General features: G+C 44.4%; 1 protein-coding gene across 4 annotated transcripts in view; it reads right to left on the bottom strand.

The window, feature by feature from the left end:
* Positions 1–20,869, bottom strand: part of CSGALNACT2 (chondroitin sulfate N-acetylgalactosaminyltransferase 2) — a 54,646-nt gene extending 33,777 nt beyond the window's left edge. Inside the window, exon 1 of one of the 4 annotated variants that reach the window (XM_034776399.1) lies at positions 20,727–20,869. The gene's annotated coding sequence lies outside the window, so the exon portion shown is untranslated. Of the gene's footprint in view, positions 1–19,272; positions 19,292–20,726 lie in introns of those variants that run through there. The other 3 variants (XM_034776403.1, XM_034776401.1, XM_034776402.1) reach the window with 3 other exon arrangements.
* Positions 20,870–23,716: the final 2,847 nt, after the last annotated feature.

The following is a 23,716-nucleotide window of genomic DNA, read 5'->3' as shown; positions in this document are numbered from 1 at the left end:
ATAGCTATTTGACAGTTTCCAGAAAGGCTGTATTTCAACATTGTGTTGCAGCACTACCTTAACTCTTAAATCCCTGTATCATTTGAATTGATCCAAAGCCTTTTTAAGTTAATGGAAAGGCTCTTGTTAACTTCAGTGGGGTTTCTATATAGCCCTTAATTTGGGTCAAAGCTTCTACTTGGCCAGCAGAGTTCAGTGGCCCACCCACAGTCTATCACAACAAGAAAGTAATGAGTACAGCTTGAGATGTTATAAACAGATGACAGTGAATTTTAATTCTCCCTGCTGGGGAAGAGAAATATTCTTAGTAAAAACTGAAGTTATTAATGTACAGAAGGAAAAACTTATAACTGAAAATCACAATTTGTAGTGACTGTAGGACCATTACAAGGGTAAAAAAAACTGGCAGCCTATTCCTGGAATGCACCTTTAGCCCTAACTGATATTCACAGAAAGGCAGCACTAACAGTGACAGGATTGGATAAGATTACAAACTCACACAGAAGACCTTGAATCAATGTTTGCTAGTCCAATTTTCAGTTTCGCACAGGTCTGGTCAATTTCACTTTGAAGCCTGAGTTTTTGTGCTGGAGCAATTCTCCTTTTCTTCTTTTGTAGAGATGTTAAAAATCAGTAGAAATGCACAAAGAATAGAAGAGGAAGTAGTAAATGGAGGTCACACAAGCAATATCTCAAGACCATAAGAGTTTAGGCCTGAGGTACCACAATTTCATTTTAGCACTACACTACTGATCACTAACACTTGATACTTCTAAACCCATGTATCCTTCATCTGAAGCCCGATCACAGATACAAGGATTCGTTTTATTTGCAATCAGTCTCATTTTTCACAAACACATTGGCCCATAAATTCACAAGTCAGGTGACCAGGTGAGTTCTTTGTGGGAAAAACCTTGAAAAAAATCACAGGAAGAACAAACAAAGTTAGAATCACAATTTTGGTAAATCAGAAGAGTCACAGAAATATAACAAGACAGTTACTATAGCGACTCCTTTCCTGTGGGGCTGCAGATATGGAAGAGACAGAAACAGGAAGTCTGATAGAAAGAAGCAGAGATCTTGGCAATTGCGACTTCCAGAGAGGCTCAAGACGCAGGGGTAATCAGCTCCACGCTATGACACATCTGACTCAAAACCGACTGTGCTCCTTAAAAGATCATTTTCAGCCTCATTCATTACCCATAGCACGCCACATTTGTCTAATATCTCTTGGGCATGCTATTTATTCCCCTCCACCCTTTAATAAAGTAACAGTCATGGATTCCATAACCATCCACAGCAGCATGACCAACAATGAGCTTTACTCATGATGATCTAATAGCCTAGTTTATAAAGAACTTCTGTCTCCAGGGTAGTCAATCTGGCATCTTTCATAAATACTAAATTGACCTTAAAAAGACATTGCTCATTTCTATCCTAGTCATTAGGCCAAGAGGAGTGCAGAGGCTGACACACTGCTGGTCAGCAGGGGGAATGTTGACATGAGGAGGTTAAGATGCTTTCACACTATGACTACAGAATACAGTGACATTAAGTTATAGTTTTTAATTGAAAACATTTTAAGAGCCACAGGACAAGATGCATACAAGACCAATTTTATAGCTTATGAAGAGTCTAAAATGCAATATTAAGTGCCAGAGCATATCTGTAACAGATAACTACTGAAAAAGTGTACTTATCAATGTCTGATATTAAATTGGGTAGAAAAATGCAGTTGCTTGGCAAAATAAAGACTGATTGATAAATAATTCAATCATAAAAGACAGTGGTAAGAATGCTACATTTTCTTTAAACTGCACAACATTATGTGGATTTACTTCACTTCTCAAAAAAGACCAGACTCCAAACACAAAACAAAACCACAACAATCTCACACAAAAAATTCCCTCCGTACATATGTCTCATTGCAAATAGTAACAATTCCAAAAGTGATTCACATTGTAAAATTCTGCCATGTGCACAGCAAAAAGCTGTATTTTTGCCAAAAGAAAAACTGACATTTTACAGAAGTCTCAGGTTTCATCTTTAGACACTCTCATAGGTGCTGCTACATAATGCTCCTGAAATCAGGGGTTTATGCTGATTTTCTTATTTTCTGCCATAGGACAAGTGCCAACAGTTTTTTTGTTACCTCTCTCATCCCCTAGGAAACCTGGTACAGATTTCCTCCAATGCTACTCTTTCCATTTGTTCCTTGTTGCTGTTGATGGTCCATGTCATGGTTACAGGTTAAGCTGCACCTCTTTCCCTTCTCTGGACTGTGAATGCACTCCCTTAGGCATCAGGCCATATGGCTTTACATCTCCTAAGGCCTGGTCTACACTACGGGTTTAGGTCGACTTTAGCAGCGTTAAATCGAATTAAGCCTGGACATGTCCACACGACAAAGCCCTTTCTTTCGACTTAAAGGGTCCTTTAAACCGGTTTCTTTACACCACCTTCGACGAGGGGATTAGCGATAAAATCGGCCTTTGCGGGTCGGAATTGGGGTAGTGTGGACGGAATTCGACGTTATTGGCCTCCGGGAGCTACCCCACAGTGCTTCATTGTGACTGCTCTGGACAGCACTCTCAACTCAGATGCACTGACCAGGTAGACAGGAAAAGACCCGCGAACATTTGAATTTCATTTCCTGTTTGCTCAGCGTGGAGAGCACAGGTGACCACGCAGAGCTCATCAGCACAGGTAACCATGATGGAGTCCCAGGATCGCAAAAGAGCTCCAGCATGGACCGAACGGGAGGTACGGGATCTGCTCGCCATATGGGGAGACGAATCAGTGCTAGCTGAACTCCGTAGCAGTAAAAGAAATGGCAAAGTATTAGAAAAGGTCTCCAAGGCCATGAAGGACCGAGGCCATAACAGGGACACACAGCAGTGCCGCATGAAAATTAAGGAGCTACGGCAAGCCTACCACAAAGCCAGAGAAGCAAACGGAAGGTCCGGGGCAGAGCCGCATACTTGCCGCTTCTACGCGGAGCTGCATGCCATTCTAGGGGGTGCAGCCACCACTACCCCAACCGTGTGCTATGACTCCTTCACTGGAGAAACACACAGGGAAGACTGTTCGGGGAACGAGGAAGATGAGGATGGAGGTACTGTAGGTAGCTCACAGCAGCAAGGAAGCGGAGAAACCGGTTTCCCCAACAGCCAGGATATGTTTGTGACCCTGGACCTGGAACCAGTAACCCCCGAACTCACCCAAGACCCTCAGGGCACACAGGAGACTTCTGTTGAGTGTACCATTGTAAATATTTGTAAACATTACACATGGTTTAAAAGCAAGCGTGTTTAATGATTAATTTGCCCTGGCAATTGCGGCCAGTACATCTACTGGACAAGTCTGTTAACGTGTATGGGGATGGAGCGGAAATCCTCCAGGGACATCTCCAGAAAGCTCTCCTTCATGTACTCCAGGCCAGTAGCACGTAGTCTGGAATCATTGCATAACAAAGCATGGCAGCGTATGGTCCCGGTGTTTGCTGGCATGCAGACAATACCCATTCCTTATCTCTCTTTGTTATCCTCAGGAGAGTGATATCATTCACGGTCACCTGGTTGAAATGGGGTGAAAAGGCTGGCCTTCAATAAGAGTTAAAGTTTTAAAATGCAGTGTGTCCTTTTCCATCCCTCCTCCCCCACCCATCCCAGGCTACCTTGGCAATTATCCCCCTACTTCTGTGAGGAATTAATAAAGAACGCATGAATGTGAAAAAACAATGACTTTATTGCCTCTGCAAGAGGTGCTCGAATTGGGGAGGGGAGGGGAGGGTGGGCTGGGGTAGTTGGTTTACAGGGAAGTAGAGTGAACCGGGTTGGAGGGTTCATCAAGGAGAAACAAACAGAAGTTTCACACAGTAGCCTGGCCAGTCACAAAACTCGTTTTCAAAGCTTCTCTGATGCGCACCGCGCCCTGCTGTGCTCCTCTAACCGCCCTGGTGTCTGGCTGCACATAATCAGCGGCCAGGCGAGTTGCCTCAACCTCCCACCCCGCCATAAATGTCTCCCCCTTACTCTCACAGATATTGTGGAGCGCACAGCAAGCAGCAATAACAATGGGGATATTCTTTTCGCTGAGGTCTGAGCGAGTCAGTAAGCTGCGCCAGTGCGCTTTTAAACACATTCCACCACCAAATGCACATTCCATCACCATTCGGCACTTGCTCAGCCTGTAGTTGAACAGGTCCTGACTACTGTCCAGGCTGCCTGTGTATGGCTTCATGAGCCATGGCATTAAGGGTAGGCTGGGTCCCCAAGGATCACGATAGGCATTTCAACATCCCCAACGGTTACTTTCTGGTCCGGGAAGAAAGTCCCTTCCTCCAGCTTTCGAAATAGACCAGAGTGCCTGAAGACGCAAGCATCATGTACCTTTCCCGGTCATCCCACGTTGATGTTGGTGAAACGTCCCTTGTGATCCACCAGGGCTTGCAGCAGCATTGAAAAGTACCCCTTGCGGTTTATGTAGTCGGAGGCTTGGTGCTCCGGTGCCAAGATAGGGATATGGGTTCCGTCTATGGCCCCGCCACAGTTTGGGAATCCCATTTCAGCAAAACCATCCACTATTGCCTGCACGTTGCCCAGAGTCACTACCCTTGCTATCACTAGGTCTTTCATTGCCCTGGCAACTTGGATCACAGCAGCCCCCACCGTAGATTTGCCCACTCCAAATTGATTTCCGACTGACTGGTAGCTGTCTGGCGTTGCAAGCTTCCACAGGGCTATCGCCACTCGCTTCTCAACTGTGAGGGCTGCTCTCATCTTGGTATCCTGGCGTTTCAGGGCAGGGGAAAGCAAGTCAAAGTTCCATGAAAGTGCCCTTACGCATGCGAAAGTTTCGCAGCCACTGGGAATCGTCCCACACCTGCAGCACGATGTGGTCCCACCAGTCTGTGCTTATTTCCTGGGCCCAGAATCGGCGTTCCACGGCATGAACCTGCCCCAGTAACACCATGATTTCCACATTGCTGGGGCCTGTGTCCTGTGAGAGGTCTATGTCCATGTCAATTTCCTCATCACTCTCTTCGCCGCACTGCAATCGCCTCCTCGGCTGGTCCGGGTTTCGCCTTGGCATGTCCTGGCTCTGCATATACTCCAGGACAATGCGTGTGGTGTTCATAGTGCTCATAATTGCCGCGGTGATCTGAGCGGGCTCCATGATCCCAGTGCTAGCTATGGCGCCTGGTCAGAAAAAAGGCGCGCAACTAGTATCTGACGGACCAGGAGAAGGAGGGAGGGCGGGAGGGCCGAGTGACGACTTGGCGTACAGGTACAGGGAATTAAAATCAAGAAAGGTGGCTGTGCATCAGGGAGAAACACAAACAACTGTCACACAGAATGGTCCCCCCAAAGATTAAACTGAAAACCCTGGGCTTAGCAGGCCGTTGATTTCACGGAGGAAGGGGAAGCAAATGAATACAGAACAAATCTATTTTTTACATCTTAAGCTGGCAGCCGACGGTGCAGCATGACTGATAGCCTCTGCAGTACGACGACGACGGATACCAATCGTAATATACCATCTTCTACCAAAAGGCAAGGGGCTGCTGCTGTGTAGCAATGCAGCCCCACGTCTGCCAGCCCCACGTCTGCCAGCACCCAGATCGCCCTCGGCCTCTTCTGGGTGCTTAGCAGACAATACTGGGCAATTGGCAGAAAATAGTATACTACGACTGATAGCCATCATCATCGAGACAGTAGCATGTCTGCCCAGGTGCCCATGATTGACAGCCACTGCAGTACGACGACGACGGTTACCAGTAGTAATATACCATATTCTACCAAAGGGCAAGGGGATGGTGCAATGCAGCCCTACGGCTGCCAGCCCCACGGCTATTAGTCATACTACACCGTCTACCGCCAAAAGGCAGTTAGCAGCTGCTGCTGTGTAGCAATGCAGTCCCGCATCTGCCGGCACCCAGAGGACATATGGTGACGGTGAGCTCAGCTGAGCTGAGCGGGCTCCATGCTTGCCGTGGTATGTTGTCTGCACAGGTAACCCAGGTAAAAAGGCGCGAATCTATTGTCTGCCGTTGCTGTGACGGAGAGGGAGGGGCCTGACGACATGTACCCAGAACCTCCCGCGACACTGTTTTGCATCATCCGGGCATTGGGATCTCAACCCAGAATTCCAATGGGGGGCGGAGACTGCGGGAACTGTGGGATAGCTACCCATAGTGCAATGCTCCGGAAGTCGACGCTAGCCTCGGTACTGTGGACGCGGTCCGCCGACTAGAGCACTTAGAGCATTTTATGTGGGGACACACACAATCAGCTGTATACAACCGGCTTCTATAAATTCGAACTAATTTCGTAGTGTAGACATACCCTAAGGTAGAAAGCAGCAATTCTCCCTGTCTTAGGCCAGACCTTGGGCTACAGTACTCTATGTCAACTACGCTCACCAGCAGGTCCTATGGAGTTCACCACCTGCTGTTCTTTTCCTCAGGAGTCTGGTCATTACTGGTCACAGAACCTTTTTAAAACCAAAGCACTGTTTAACAGTAGGAACAAAGCATAACATGAGAGAAAAGGGAGTTTAAAGCAAAAGTACATACACACACACACCCTTCCTAAAGCTCAATCATCCTATGATGGCAGGTACACCTTCAGATACCCGAGTGCCTGTCTCAGTATGACCAGCTCTCCAACAACCAAATCCCGCTCTAAAACAGACACAGTCTTTTTAACTGCTACAATCCTTTTGATCTTCCAATTCCCACCATTGGACCTGTGTGGCAAAAAAGGGTTTGCAAGGCTCCATAACAGACCAAGCCATCAGCCTCAGCGCCATGGGCTCTCCAATTGTCCCATAACAAACCTTTAATGTTTACCATGAAGTGGCTTATCTTAAGACATTGTGTCCTTCCTGCTTGTTTTCTTACAGACTAAACCAATATGTTCATAGTGTAAACATCCCAGTATCCAGGTCAACATACAGTATTCATAAATTACAGAGCAACTCTACATACAATACCATTCAAACAGCAGAGAAAACAGCGAAAGCAATGTTACATAACGGCTATATTTGGAAATCGGTGGTATTCTGCAACTGAGCCTCTTAGGAAAGATAAGCACATACTTAACAGCCGCAAGTGAGGAAAGAGTCACCTGCAATGAAGACGTTAAAGTCAAATTCTCAGGCAGTCCACCACCAACTGACAGTCAAAGGAAAGGAATGGGGTTTTAACCTAAAGAGTACCCTTCCAACCACCCTTGAGAACTTAAGCAACAGTAACGGTTGATGCCTGTATCTCTAATTTCTGCAGTAACATATTCTGAGCAGAAAGTGTAAAACTGACTCAGGGCTTATGTACACTACAGGTTATGTCAACCCATAAACCACCCCCTAAGAGGGGCAAGTTACACTGACCTAAGTGCCACTGTGAACAGTGCTATGTCGATGGAAGAGCTTCTCCCGTCCACACAGCTACCGCCTCCTGTGAAGTTGGTTTTATTATGCCAATGGGAGAGCGCTCTCCCTTTGGCCTAGAGCATGTTCACCAGACGTGCTACAGTGGCACAGCTGCATCAGAGCAGCTGCACCATTGTAGTGCTTCTAGTGTAGATTATCCCTCAGAGGGCAAGAGGGATGTTGCTCAGATTTATGGTGGAGATAATAGGACGCTGCCGTTAAATCACACTGGTAACAAAGACCTAGAATCACAAAGGGGCTCAGACATTGTGATGCTCAGCATAACACCACCTAACTTTTTGGGTGCCTGGAAAACAGGAACACTGATTCATAAAACCTGAGTTAGGTGCCTAGATTCCCTATATAATGAATGGGGAGAGACAAGTGGCTCAGAAGGCAATTCACAAAAAGCCAGCATTCTTGGAGTTAGGCAGCTTGGGTGCCTACAGTGTTTCTTAGGAGAATGACTTAAACAGGCACCTAACTCCACACAGGAAGCCAGAGAGTAGGGTGGTGGTACAAACCTCATAACTTTTATCCCAGCGTTAGAGCACTCACCTTGGATGTGGGAGATCTAGGTTGAATTCTCTCTCTCCCCACCTCACCCCTCCCAGCAGAGGGGAGAAAGGATCTGAACAGAGGTCTCCCACTACTCAGGAAAGTGCTCTAACCACTGACATATGGGACTCAATCTTCTCCTGTTGAAACTGTTCCACTGAGGATAAATAAGGAAAGAGCCATTGGGCCAAAAAAGAGACAGAATTACTCTGTAGCTGGTGCTTAGGGCACCCACCTGGGAGGTGGAAGACCCAGAGTCCAGTACCCTGCTCCAATAATTCATTCTTTATCCACAATGGAACAGTTTCAACAGGAGAGACTGAAGGAACCCCACATCAGAATATCCCATAGCTCAGTGGTTACAGAGCTCACCTGAGTGGTGGGAGACTCCACTGAGATCATTTCTCCCCTTCTGCCTGCAGGGGCAACTGAGCCTGGGTCTCCCCAATCCCAGATGAGTGCTCTAATCTCTGGGCTAAAACTTAAGGTGGATACCTCCACCACCACCATATCCCAGCAGCCACATTTGGAATAAGACCCAACCCTGTAAGTGCACTCAGAGGCTGCCCACTGAATCAGACCCCACATGTGACATACATGACTGAACATCTCTTTCCTGGCTCGTGAATTGCTCTTAGCCTTTGTTGGAAGATAGGCCTCCAGAGTGAGGCAACAGAGTGTGTGATCAAAGGCAAAAACTTAGGCGCTGAGGAAACTTTTACTCTGAAAATATAGGTACAGAGTGAGCTTAGTGAATCACAGTGCAGCCTAGAAGTGGGACTTGAGTGAAAAAACCACATTCCAACAAAGCCAATTGTGGTGGTGCAGGAAAAATTCCTTCCTAGCCCCCGTTTAAAAGGGGCTACTAGCGTAAAGCCCACAGCAAGTCCTAACCCAGCCTGCCATTTGCCTGCACTAGGGGAGGGAGGGTGGGTGCTGGAAGCAAAGAGACTTGCCCCACCCAGGTTTCCTGGGAGGGCGGAGGAAGAGGGGCGTGGGGGCGAGAGAGTCACTGCTGCAAAGCTGACCACTGAGTACTTTTTTTTTTTTTTTTAAAACAGCAGTTTCTGAACTCCTTCCTACCCCCCACTTTATTCATGTGAGCAGTCACACTGAAGTAAAGGGGACTGCTTAATGCTTCAAGTTAATTATGTGCAACTAAGATTTTTGCAACAAGAGTGAACAATTAACACAGGGTATATTGTCACAAACCAGCAGTCAGAGAAGGAAAAATGAAACTGAAGAGTTATATTACAATCTCTTTACTGCTGCATTTCCCTGGAGCAGATGTGTGCAGAACATCTATTCTTACAGCTTGCATATCACAATGTAAACACAATGGGCAGCAGGGGATGAGCAAGTTTTCCAGATATTCCTGGAATGTTGCTCAGCAGCTGATTAATCACCCTCCATAATCATCTCAAACCAATATGGTTACACCCAACACTGAGCTTGTTATATATTCAATACATTAAAAAAAAAAGCAAAAAGACAATGCAGTATCATGGTTGATAATTTAAGCTACTGTAACTCAGGCAAAGTTATACTGTAGTTCTCCCAGAAACTATAATTTATCCACATAGCATGCATGTAACACTGAGTATATGTTGTAAGACACATGCACCAATACACATGTACAACGTGGCAGATTTACAGCTGCTGTGGGAAGCGTAACTAAGTTTCCTGACTTGTCTGCTTAACATTTCAACCATAATGCTACATTAACAGATTTTTTTTGCACTAAATTTTCATGGTTTTTTAAAAAGGTGAGCTGTATTTATTGCTTTTCTCTTCCTGCATCATGAAGGCATTATATTAAATATAACCAGGAAAAAGTAAAACACGTGCCCCAGGTATGTTACAACACTCTGAAGATCCAAGTAGTAAAGAAGAAAAAACAATACATGAGACATTAAGTATTCTAAGATCATATGCAAACACATTACTTATAACACATTTCTATTATTCTCCTTACTATCCGACTAGCTAAAAAAACCAAATTATGTGCCCCAACATTTACGGTGATCAAAATCCACCTCTTTTCTCCCTTAAAATATCCATACACATATTACAAAGTAGATTTTTCTCTCCTTTCTTTCCACTGTTTCTTTTTCCCTTTCCTTGCTGTAGAAAAGCTAATTTGCAGTCATGAGTTTCACATTCGATTCAGGAAGTGGTGAAATTTGTGATCATTCTGTTCTCTTTTATATACGAAGAAGAAAGACTGAATACCACTATAGCTAAAACAAATACTGAAGGACTACTAAAAATGATCACAACAGCAGCTAACTTTTAAAAATGCGGTATAGAATGTATAATCAGCCTGTGCAAAAAAAAAAAAAAAAAATGGAGATTCAGGCTCGTCTCACCCATTTCCTGCCACAAAAAGTAATTCAATGCACAAGATAAACACAAAGATTTTTATTAATATGTAGTTGAATGTTTAGATCTGAAGAAGTTAGCACTCTTAAGACAGATAAAGTAAGATTTTGTAAGGACTAAACGACAGTTTTCAATTGACAAAAGGTCTTTTCACTATACTTCTATAGTAGTAGTAGTAGCAACAACATTGGAAGCACCTCACGTCTTCCTAACATTATACAAACAACAATCCTGCATTTGCCAGATTTTAGCAAACTAAGCCCCACATCAACAAAGTTAAACCAATCATGAAATCCCTCCTGTAACCCTTTTACACACACACACACACACACACACACACACACACACACACACACTCTTCCCTTCACATGTTGGGAAAGGCCTACTTGAAATAAGCAGTCACTCAGAGTAGAATGCGAAGTCAGTACATATATATGGAGATATACCTATCTCATAGAACTGGAAGGGACTCTTAGTACAATACTTACACACATATAACTTTCTTATTAGACAAGCCCTGAGGAAGTTAAGATGTGAATTTAAACCACTGTTATTCTTGTGTAACTCCCAACACAGACATACTTAGGCCTGGTCTATGGGGGGGGGTGTCAATCTAAGTTACACAACTTCAGATATGTGAATAACGTAGCTGAAGCCGACATGCTTAGATCAACTTACCGTGGTGTCTTCACCGCGGTGAGTCGACTGCTGCCATTCCCCCATCAACTCTGCCTGCACCTCTCATAGAATATCAGGGTTGGAAGGGACCTCAGGAGGTCAGCTAATCCAACCTCTTGCTCAAAGCAGGACCAATCCCCAGACAGATTTTTGCCCCAGATCCCTAAATGGCCCCCTCAAGGATTGAACTCACAACCCTGGGTTTAGCAGGCCAATGCTCAAACCACTGAGCTATCCCCCCGTCCCCCCGTCCCCCCCCCCCACTGAGCTGGAGTACAGGAGTCGACAGGAGAGCACTCTCGGGTCGATTTATTGCGTCTAGACTAAACGTGATAAATCGACCCCTGCTGGATCGATTGCTGCCCGCCGTTCCAGGGGGTAGTGAAGACATAACCTAAGGGCGAGTCTACACTACAAAATGAAGTTGACCTAAGTAATTAAATCGCTTTTGCATGTCCACACTACATTCCTTGTGGTGGTGGTGTGCGTTCTCACCAAGAACATTTGTACCAATTTAATTGTCAGTGTCGGGCACTGTGGGATGGCTTCTGAAAGGCAGCAACAGTCGATGTAAGCAACGCAATTTCTATACTGACCCTACATCGACCTAAACGCTACGCCTCTTGTGGAGGTGGAGTTACTTGGAGCTAGTCTACACTGGTAACGCTAAAGCGCTGCCGCAGCAGCGCTTTAACACGCCTTGTGTGGTCATGACGCAGCACTCTAAAAACACACTTTAACGAGGGGCGTAGCTCCCGGCACTGGGGCACTGTTTACACTGGTGCTTTACCGCACTGCAACTTGCTGCACTCAGGAGAGTGTTTTTTAACAGCGCTGCAACTTTCTCGCTCAGGGGTGTAAATTGCCAGTGCAGACAAGCCCTAAGTCAGTGTAGTGGGCAAGTTACATCAGTGGAAGCTACATTTTAGTGTAGACACTTACAGAGTTGGCATAAAATAAGCTGCTTTATATTGACCTATTTGCCTTATTCTGGCATAAGAATGTCTTTTTCCAGTTTATCTTATGTTGCTTTGGAAATGGTTTAACTTATGCCTAAAAAAGCCACTCTTATTCTGGAATAACAATTTCCATTAATAGTTATACCAGTATAACTGCAGCAGTTTAACTATACCAGCATAGCTATACTGGTGTAACTAGCAAAACTTTCCTATGTAGACAAGGCCTGAAGTGTTTTAAAAGCAGTAAAATAGTTAACAACGTTGACATTTAAAGTACCATCATTGTTAGAGTTAGCACCCATTGAAGTAAATGGAGCAGCTCACACCTCAGAGCTTTTGTTACAGACTCTCTGCAAACTCAAATATCACTACTGATTACACGGTCATTTTCAATATCTTCTTTTTTTAAAAAAAAATATACATATATATGAAAGTTGAGACTCTGTTGAACAATTAAGAGGCCCACTAAAGTAATTGACTACCACAGCAGACTTTGAAATAGGTAAGCGTTTTACTCATTTTACTGGTGGGAAAATGGAGATTCATATTCACAAAGCAAAACAGCTAGCATTAGAGCTAAGAAGTTTGTCTCCTAGTTCTTTGGAGTCATCCCTCTGCAGTATCCCTATTGTATAGGCCAGTCTGTTTTCAGGCAGACAAGAACCCAAGACATATTATGAATTTGCAACAATCAAAATTATAGCTTTACGTAGTAGAGAACTGAAAAGATAAAGTTATATTGCCTAAGACTTTCTTTTAATCCTTCTGGGATGAAACCTGAAATTGTATTAATTATTTGAGGCATTCAAGCCACCTCTGTAACTAAGTCATAAAAGCAACAGTTTAAGCATTTCCATGAAATAAATCAATTCATATTATGAAATAATTTTAATATTCTAAATACAATTTTGAAATGGGCTGTTGACAATTAAACTATTAAAAAGTGTCACAGCAATATCCTCTTTGGGGCTGTGATTTAATATAAAACATTTTGTCTCATCTTTCATCAGTTAATGTATTCAAATAGTTGTTTCACAGTAAGTGTGAGGAAGACTAAAAGAGCTATGTTCTCCATTTCCAATCATTTCTACACATTTAGTCCATGTGGTAATTTGGCTTGAAGGCTATGAAGAGCCTCAGCCAGTTTGAAAATGCAGCTGGTATTTAATATGCAAATTCTAAGAAACAAACACTATTTTTTTACACAAGATTATAAATCAATTAGCCAGGATCAGTTCACATATTCTGCCTCCCACAGATTATTCATTCAATTGATTAGTCATTCCTCAATCCACAGCTTTGAATGTAGAGCTTTTCCCTCACATCTTCTCCATTAACTTCGAAGTATCTAGCAAACAGTAGCTACAGGAAGCTCATTTCAACCTTCTCCTAGCTAGCATAAGTTACTCGTGTCAATTCTGGTATCAAATATACCTGAAAGCAGGGTGCCAAAAATTATTTTAACACTCATAAAATGCATCTCAGAACTACGGTAAGAGCAGCATTTATCACAGCTAAAAAAAACCCTTCCATTTTACAACTGAAGAACTGCAATACCATTCTCAGATACTGTAACTGAGCATAAAGCGGCCCTGCTAAAGACTAACAACATTACACTTAAGCTAAGCCTATGTCTACACTGCACTTTTGTCTTTAAAGCATTTGCCGGTTAGGGGAAAACAGGAAAAACAGCCCTGACTGACAAAGTTTTAACAACAAAAAGCACAAGAGTGGACAATGCTTTGTCAGAGGGAGTGTCCCTACTGTCCCTTGTTGGGGGTAGTTTTATGTTGCCAACAGGAGAACTCTCTCCTGCCAGCAAAGAGCGGCTACACTGCGTACCTTACAGCGTCATGGCTGTAGCAGCACAACTGTGCCACTGTAAGGTACACGGTGTAAACATAGAAACAAGACATTTGAGTCTCTAAGAATGTGCGTCTTTGCACTGATCAGCTGAACACTGAACAACAGTTTCCCCCTCTGCACCCTATGAAGAAGTTAAAATGTTAAAACACCTCTCTAATCAATGGAAACCGCAGATGCTCAACACCTCTTAAAGTTAGGCCACAGTCATCTACATATTATTTGATCATCACCGAAGTCGGTAGTCCTCAGCCTTATTCCATCTAACCTAGCCCCCCCACACCCACTTAGCAATAGGAAAAGGCTGGGTGAGCATGACTCCCTGATACACTGAACAAACATGTTGCAGGTACTGTTAGGTTTCTTTTTTACATAATAGGCAAGAGTGGCAATCACTAAATTATGCCATTTTAATACTGTTTAAGGTTTTGTTGTTTTCCTTTCTGTGCTAAGGCATGGAAAATTTTTATTAAACAATTCTCATGCGTTACTTCTTTGCCTTTTCTCACAATGGGCACGTCAAGCCAGGTTAGACTATGAACGAAGCACAGGAACTTGCATCAGCTAACGAAGTGGTAAAAACACTTAGGCCTGGTCTNTATCGATTCCAAATATTCGATTTAAGTAAAATCGAACTACTCTCGTAGTGTAGACAAGGCCTCAGCAGGGCTTGGAAAAAGTGGAGTAATGACTGATTAATTCTAATATTTCACAGCTCACCAAAAATGAGAAGAGGAAGGATGCTTCCACAGAGAGGTCCAGATAAAAAGCCATGGTGAGAAGGGAGCTGCTTTTGGACCATGCTTGGGGAATCATCTTTCCTATCAGCCTCTGACTAGTATGTGCTCATCAGTTTAAATCCCTGTCATGTTTTCCTTCAGGCTCCTGGAAGTGAACAGGAATGCTCTCCCACCCTCCCTATCCACTCCAGAGGCTCCTGGCTGCTTTGAGGGGTGGGCTCTCTAATACTTTTTAATCCCTTCTCACCTCTAAATCCAGATCCCTCCTCTGCTTTCAAAGAGCACAAGCAGCAAAAATTAATGCCAGCCAGTTTTTACTACTGTTCACAGGATTCTGATTAGCATTAGTGAAACTGACAAGCATCATATTAATCTAGGGAAAAGCTTTAAGCATAAACACTCCAGAACCATTTGTCTGAAGGCAACAGTGCATCTGAAGGTTCTCTTTTAAAAATAGCTTGAGCTCTCAATGCCTTAAGTTTCCCTAGGAAGATTTATTAGTCAACACAAGGACAGTAGATTTTTGAAGTCCCGATACTTTGCTCTGAGCACCTTGCATTTTCAGAGTACTTTGCAAAATGAACTAATACATCTCATTCTGACGGGTGAAGCACATAGTTTTGAGGAAGCCTCACTTCCTTCCTGAGCACTGCAATCCAGAATACTGTACAATTTTTTTTTTAACCTGTGAAACCTGCAGCACTCCATTATACAAATTTGTCCCAAAAGAATCAAAATGTACTTCCAGAGCAGATATGCAGATAATATGTGGACACTTTATCAGAAAGAGAAGAATAGCCATTTGCTATGGAGGGAAGACTCTCAGATTGTCCAGTTAGTTACATTGTTATCAACTGATAACACTGATCGCAGACATATCCTGTGTGCATGCCCAGATTAATGTCTACACAGAATCAAATAGTACAAACAGTGGAACTATCTGTTGCACTTGGCACAAAAACTCAGTCATCAGTTGAATAGTTTTGCATTATCTCATTGAAATTAAAGAGCAGACGACGTTAAGAGGCTAGGTACAAGGCAGAATCCAAAACCACCAATCCTAAAATGGGTTTCAGTGCATATTGGGTCAGACCAAACGTCCATATAGCACAGTATCCGGTCTTCCAACAGTGGCCAATGCCAGGTGCCGCAGAGGAATAAATTGTTTCCTAGGATATCAATGGAATAATAATCTGGCTACATTTTGAAATATGTCAGGAATTTTTAGAAATAAAAGTTAAATTTATACAAATATTTAATATTAGTTGCCAAAATTTTGTGGAGGCACTGCAAATTTTAACCATCTTTTCTACCTGCAACTCAGAAGCTACTACTCCTGAGAACAGGGTACTATCTTAATATGAACAACAGAAAGAAGCTGCTACCAAAGGGAGCTGCCTCCTTTGCATTGGAGCAATCCGTCAGGGGATCCAAGATCACTGGAAACAGAGGGAGCACTGAAGACCTTGAAGTAGGTGGCTAAGCAAACACAGGAGTCAGGATCATGGAACTGGTTCCAGGGAGGACAATGAGAGGGATTGCTGAAGAGGCAATCGATCTCATGGTGGGTTTGAGCTTGCTTATGTGTGGTGCGAGTAATCAATTTAATCAGGAAGTGACTGGGAGGCAGAAAGGGACAGAGTGCATTCAAATTTATTTTGATTGGCATTGAAGTTGATTGTGGGTGGCAAGAAAATATTTCTTCACCACCAAGAGGTGGTCCCCTACTCAGAAATTTTTGGGGAACCCCAAGTTTAAATTTGATAAATTTGCTCAGCCACCTTCCACAGGGCTTTTGTTTGTTTTATTTTGTTTTGTTAAGTTCACTGGTTTGCTGATTTACATGGTCAGATGATTTTACCACTGTGCTAGCAGCAATTTTTAAAACTATTGCTTCCACTCAGTCTGAAAAAATGAGATTTATTTTTGTCTCATCACCATGTAGGACTGAATTTATTCCAACACAATTCAAAAAGGATCAAAGTTAATTACAAAAAAAAAAAATACTCTAATGCTGGCAAAAGACACTTGATTGAAAAGACAGAAAACTGAAATGCTCTATTGACAGATAAAGCAAGGTAGTAACAGTGCAAACATTCCGTGCGCTCTTTGATATGCCTCAATCTTTACTTGACAAGATCTAAGGAAGGTGGCAGTGAAGAAGACAGTTCACTCCATTCTTAGCCTTGCTGAGATTAACAAGACGACATGTAATAAGCGTCAGCAGAAGCAACGGCTGTATTAACATGTTTTGACAAAGTTCTGAATTGCATCCATTAATGGATACAATTCAGAATGAATTACTAGCTGATGATGTAACACTTTTCAGCATAGGTGCTGGAACTAGGGGCACACCCTGTGGCTTGAAGTGGTTTCCATTATATACAGGGTTTACAGTTTGATTCAATGGCTCTCGGCACCCCCACTATAAAAATTGTTCCAGCATCCCTGTCTTTCAGATCCAACCAACTCAGGCCAGATACAAAAGGCAATTGAGAGGTGAAGATTCACAGTTGTGAAGACATCTTTTAAGCCATCTGGTTCACCTGTGATTGCATGTCTATCCATACCCAACATAACATTTGAAGTCTCTCAGTATACATTTTTAAAACAAATGCAATAGAAAGCAGGAGTACCCAAACTTTTCAGCATAGAGCCAAACATGGGGCAAAACATTTTCTTTAAAGAATCAAGGGGCCATAATCAATGTCCTGTTCTGCTCCCTTTGCACCTTTTTATTATGCCCACTGCAGACTACAGGGTAGCAACAAGGAATTTAACCAGGGTCTTAATTTCACACTGCTGATGGGTAAATCTATGAACAGATTTTTCCATAGCCTAAAAAAAAAAAGGTATACATTAATTTGACACTGGAGTAAACAATTTTAGAAAGGTAGTTTCTAGAAATTATTCTTTGACAATAAAGATGCCAATCAACTTCACTGCACTAAAGTGCTTTTAACAACAGCTTTATCTTCCAATTTTACACTCAAAAACCCTTATTTTTTTGCATGCTGCAGAACTGATCTGGACACATCATACATCAATTGAAAGCACATGATGAACAGATATTAGGAACAGGATTGGCTTTTTAAGTCAATTGGTGACAGACTGGCAGGTAGGGTTCTTACTAAAAAACACGCTTACTTGGCACAATTCACATGAGTATCAGTTTACTTAGCAAAACCGTAGCTGGCAAAAAAATAGTGGTTACTGCAGATTCCCTCATTTCTTTCCATGCCATTCTCTTCTTTTGAGGGGAAAACAGATACAGTTTGTATTTTCTTGCAGTTCCTATGAGCTAAGAGTAAATCTGATTTGTGCCTAGAAGACGGTATGGAATTAAAATGCAACACACACCAACAGCACTGAAATGGAGAAATGTAATTGCAAATAAATACCTTGCCACAGTTTATTGATTATGCAGTCATGATAAACAGATTGCTGAGAGCTTTCTGCAGCGATATCTAATCCCACATGACTCAAGTCTCCGATTACAAAGTGTTCAGCGGTAATACAGAACCAAGCTACCAAAAGCGTACTCTTTAACATATAACATTAAACAGTTAACTGGGAACAGGTCTGTGACGAGAAAGAAGTGCGTTTTTTTCCAGAAATAAAAATTACACATGCAAGGCATCCACATGTGAAGGATAAGATGGCTTCTCAAGACCTTGTCTAAAATTACAGATTGAAAGAATCCTCTGACTTGTTTCTACCACTTGGTTATCTGACCCAGTTACAACATGATTTAAACTGTGATGGGAACAGGACAGATATATTACCCAAAGCTTGGTGTTTGTTATGGGTGCATTCTCTCCCCCAAGCTACCGATTTTAGTTGTGCTTAAGCCAGATCCCCTGACTTGGCTACAACTGTCCAAAATGGGGTCACAAGACATACAGTGGAACAGATACATAGTGAACTTAAATATAGTTGAGCTCAAGTCACAAGGAAACTGAATGAGAGATCTGAATTGGTTCAATGCCATGCCAATTACAATTCTGGTTTTAGCAAGGCTGCTCTTGTGGGAGGGAGAGATGAAACGCATACTATAACAAGTTGCTTAGTTGCATACAGTCTTCTCTAATTTGGTATTAGAAACTACCAGGACAATCTCTTCTATTTAATATTCACTCCTCCATATCAGAGGCAAAATCCCTCGCATCACAGAAACTGATGACGGTATTTCTGTCACCTTCCATTCGACTCCTAAACATTTAGCAAACAGAAGCACCTTGGAAGTTAAAGGGAGACTCCTATCTAATCAAGGCTGATTTCAATGCTGAAACAACAGTATATGAACCATCACACAAACACTGCCAGCATAGGCTTATGCTGTGGAATCCAAATATGGTCATCAGACAGCATAGACATTCAGAGCACGCACACACACACGCACCAGGGACAGAGCTACAGTACCAAGTCTTGCTCTTTTGGAGGCTAATTCCTTCATTTGTGACTAATTTTAAGACAGTATCCTAAGGTACCTCATTCTCATGATGAAAGCTTTTCTATCCCATCTGTAGTGAGGCATTTATCTCAGTCTTCTCTTTCTCCCTTCCCCTCCTCAGATCTTTCATTCAAGTCTACATCAGGCTGACCCAGAAGAGCTAAGATCATGCCAGGTTTTCATAAAGAAACGAAACACAGCTCACCTAGAGAAAGACACTGCAGAAACCCCAGCTGTTGCAGAGGAGAATGAAGATGACGGGAGGGAGAGAGAGATGCACAAAAGGGACTAGGGGCTGGAGTACGGAACAGAGAATAAAAGTGACAGGCAGATTGCAATGGTGGAAGAAAACAGAAATATAAAGGGCTCACGGGGAACTGGGATAAGAGGTAAAAAAAATATTAAGAAATATATGTGGGTGGGAGTGTATGCTAAGAGTACCAACTGTATTGGGGAAAGGAGAGGAATTAGATCCTCAAATTGATTTAGGAGAGGGAATTGGGAAGGCAGAAAATAAAAAGTCTTAAAAGGATCAAGGAAAGGGGAGGGGGGAAAGGATGTTAGAGAGAAATAAAAGGTGCCACAATTTTGAGAATTGGCAAGGAAATAAAAGATGGGAGGGGAGGGTAAATAAATGGAAGAAGAGAAGAATGAAGAATCAGGAAGGAGGGATAGCAATGGGAGAGGATTCCTGGGTTCGGGGATTGAGAAAAGTAAGGAGGAAGATAACAGTGCAGGCATCTGGAAAAAGAAGTGGGGATAAAACACAAAAGCTAAGAGAATCAGAGGGGATGGGGAAGAGAGCTAACTGCACCGGGAGAGCCATGGGGAGGGGATACCTGCACCGGGGGAGGAGGGCATGGAGGAAAGGAAGGGGGTAGCTGCACAAGGTGGGCCATGAGGGGCTGGGGTAGCTGCATAAGGGAGACTGTGGTGGGAAAGAGATGGGGGAGCAGCTGCCCCAGAGGACTATGGGGCAAAGAGGAGATGGCTGCACAAAGGGGATACAGAGGGCTAGGGAGTGCTTTGCCGGGGGACTATGGTGGGAAGGGGATGGGGGGCAGCTGCACTGGGGGGTTATGAGGGGAGGAGGAGAAGGCGGCTGCGCAAGGGGGATACAGAGGGCTGGGAGGTAGCTGTGTGGAGTGAAGGGGAAAGGTAGCTGCACAAGGGGGCTATAGGGGGCTGGGGGTAGCTGCGCCGAGAGGCTATGGGGGAAGGGGAGGAGGTAGTTGCACAAGGGGGCAGGGGGTAGCTGCGCCGGGAGGCTATGGGGGAAGGGGAGGAGGTAGTTGCACAAGGGGGCAGGGGGTAGCTGCGCCGGGAGGCTATGGGGGAAGGGGAGGAGGTAGCTGCACAAGGGGGCAGGAGGTAGCTGCGCCGGGAGGCTATGGGGGGAGCGTAGGCAGTAGTTGCACAAGGGGGCTGGGGGTAGCTGCGCCGGGAGGCTATGGGGGGAGCGTAGGCAGTAGTTGCACAAGGGGGCAGGAGGTAGCTGCGCCGGGAGGCTATGCGGGACGGGAGGAGGTAGCTACACTAGGGGGCAGCTGCGCCTGGGGGGCAGGACGGATGAAGCAGCCGCCCAGGAGCAGGGCCGCGAAGCTGCGGCCCGCGAGGGACGGGCCCGGCGCGGGGGGCGGGGGACTGCGCGCTACTCACCGGCCTCTCCCGCCGCCTCCCGGCTCGGCGCAGCGGCCCCACTTCTCACGAGCCAGGAACCGGCCGGAGGCGCGGCTCAGCCGCAGCCCCTTAAAGCGGCAGGCCGCGGCCCCGGGAGACGGGCTGGGGGCGGGGACGAGTGGCCCGCTCCTCCCCTTGGCCCGGCGGGCGGGCGGAGCTTCATCCCTCCCTGGGCCTGGCCACGGCGGGGGCGGGATCGGGGGTTCCCCATGGCCCGGGGGCTATTCGGGGCCCTCTCCAGCGTTGGGGAGCAGTTTAAAAGGTCCCTCCGCCCCCACCCCCACACTTGGCTTTCAACCCCGCCGCCCCCTCAACACAAACAACCCTTCGGACCAGCCCCCTGCACTATCCGCCACCCCACACACGGGGGGGTCACTCGTGGTCCCACCCCAAGCGCACCCCTCAGCTAGACATGCCGGTGGTACTCAGGGGGTCCCCCACCCCCACATGCATATGGCAATAGGCTGAGCCCATTGCACACGCAGAGCCCCAATGCACGCACACAAGGATCAGGAGTTCTACGGCAAACCCTTCCACACGTAGCAGCAGAGACCCTGCTGCCACACCTATAGGGCACTTGTGGGGTAATCACAAGGTCTCTTCCTCCGCCCCCCCAAAAACCCTTTTATTTCTTTGGGGTATCACAACAGCAGAGCACCCACAGCAAGATAACCTTCAGCCACAGAAACATGAGGATGTTGCACCATAGAGAAATCCATCTCATTGCAATGTGTGGGGTCTTGCTTGCACCGTTGGACAAACTGAAGAAAGAGAATGACAGTTCATATTGCAACAGATTGCTCTCCTGACCTGCACAGATCTTCACTGGGTGTTCTGCATGGCCACAGAGACGAGCCCCTGGGCTTTGAGATACCCTATGTTGAGTGGAAGTTTAAACATTGTTCTGACATATTGCCAAACCCCAGAGAAGTCCAAAATCATAAAGGAAAAAACTCAGAATCTCAAATAAGAATGCATGTTGGTGTTTGGGCTGCCTATTGATTTTGAAACTTTAGTGGTGAATACAATAATAGAAGGCTGAAATTTCAACCTGAAGTGAAACCCAGAAGACAGCAGAGATGCTCTGCTAGAACAAAGAGTCCTGGGGCACCTTTAAGACTAACAGATGTATTGGAGCATAAGCTTTTGTGGGCGAATACCCACTTTGTCAGATGTCTGACGAAGTGGGTATTCGCCCACGAAATCTTATGCTCCAATACATCTGTTAGTCTTAAAGGTGCCACAGGACTCTCTCTTGCTTTTTACAGATCCAGACTAACACGGATACCCCTCTGATACTTTGCTAGAACGGAGACCCCACTTTGTTATTGGCATAATCAATAAAGTGCTAAATAACCATAATTAAGTATGCCATCTATTTTATTCAAAGCCATTCATGTATGCCTTGTCTGTCCAGGGTCTTTACCCACCAACGTAGTTATGTCACAAGGCTTTAGACTATATACTTAGTTAGTCCCTGTTCTCTGACCTACTGGATAAGAAACAAGAAGCTGAACTTGAATCAAAAATAATGAGGAGACCGGTGGCACCGTAAAGACTAACGGATTTATTTGGGCATAAGCAGAAGTGGATTTTTTACCCACGAAAGCTTATGCCCAAATAAATCTGTTAGTCTTTAAGGTGCCATCGGACTCATCATTGCTTTTGTGGACACAGACTAACACGGCTACCCCTCTGAAACTTGAATCAGTCCATCCAGCCTCAGCGCACCTGAGCACAGATCCATCCACCCAATCACAATATACTTTTCCTAATGCTTGCAGGAAGCATGCCAAGCTTCCTGGTAATTATAACAGTAGACCCAAAACATCTGGAAAAGGCTGCGTTGTTTTAAGGACTATGTAGCACTTTGTTTGTTCTATACTCTTTTGTATCTGCTCTGTCCCCTGGACTGTAAAGATATTAATTCAAGGCAGTGATTTATTATTCTTTGGTATAATGCACCTGTTCTGTATGCCATACGCTCAGGGTGCTACATAAACAATAGCGATAACAGCTAATGTATAAACCAGTAAAGGCCCAACTTTATGCAAGCACAAGTATGTTCTTTTGTTAAACATTAAATCAATAGCGTTCTGATTTATCTTTTATGATCAGATAAGTGTTATTTGGATTTCTAGAAGAGCATTTATATATTGTTTCTAATCTTTTCTACATATAGGCACTTGATCCAGGATGTGTTGAGGGCCCTCAACTCACACTGACTTCAGTAGGAACTCAGGGATCTGGCCACATAACAGCCCTACAGTTGCAAGCAACAGGGGCCCTCCAACATGGAGCTCCTTGAAGGATCAAGGCCACTACATATAAAACGTTAAAGCACCACTCCCAGCACTTCCTCCCAATGCCACTTGGCAGATGGAGAGACTATAGAATTGTGCTGCTTTACTGCATTTATGACAATTTACAAATGTCAATTATTTTTGAACCTGTTCATCAAAAAGTGACAAAAATAACTAAGGCCCCAATCCTACAGACTTGCACACCTGCTTAATTTAACCCATGAATAGTCCCATTGACTTCAGCATGTAATCAATATTGAAACAGGGCTATTGCTCTACAGTTACTGCAGTGGGACTACTCAGCTGCATAAAGCAAAGAATGCGTGTAAGGCCATGTATACACTACATAGTTTTGTTGACAAAAGTCAGCTTTCATCACTAAAATAGTGGAGGTATGCACACTGAAAAGCTCCTCCCACCCATGTAACTGCCCAGCTCTGCCAACATAATAAAACCACCTCAACAAGAGGCAGAGATCATATGTCGGAATAGTTAGGGCAATGCAGTGTCTCTGTAGATACTGCATTCCTTACATCGGCTGTTGGCTGTCATTCTTGTCAATTTCACAGCTCTGCTGTCCTGGGGCAAACTAACTCCTAACCCCCAACACGCAGTCTGAGAGTTCTCTACAGATAGCTTACCCCATTTTCTACCTTCAAGGGACTC

Source organism: Trachemys scripta, chromosome 7 (assembly GCF_013100865.1).
Source record: "Trachemys scripta elegans isolate TJP31775 chromosome 7, CAS_Tse_1.0, whole genome shotgun sequence".
NCBI lineage: Eukaryota > Metazoa > Chordata > Testudines > Emydidae > Trachemys > Trachemys scripta.
The sequence above is the reverse complement of the archived record's forward strand: the minus strand, read 5'-3'. Positions and strand labels throughout refer to the sequence as shown.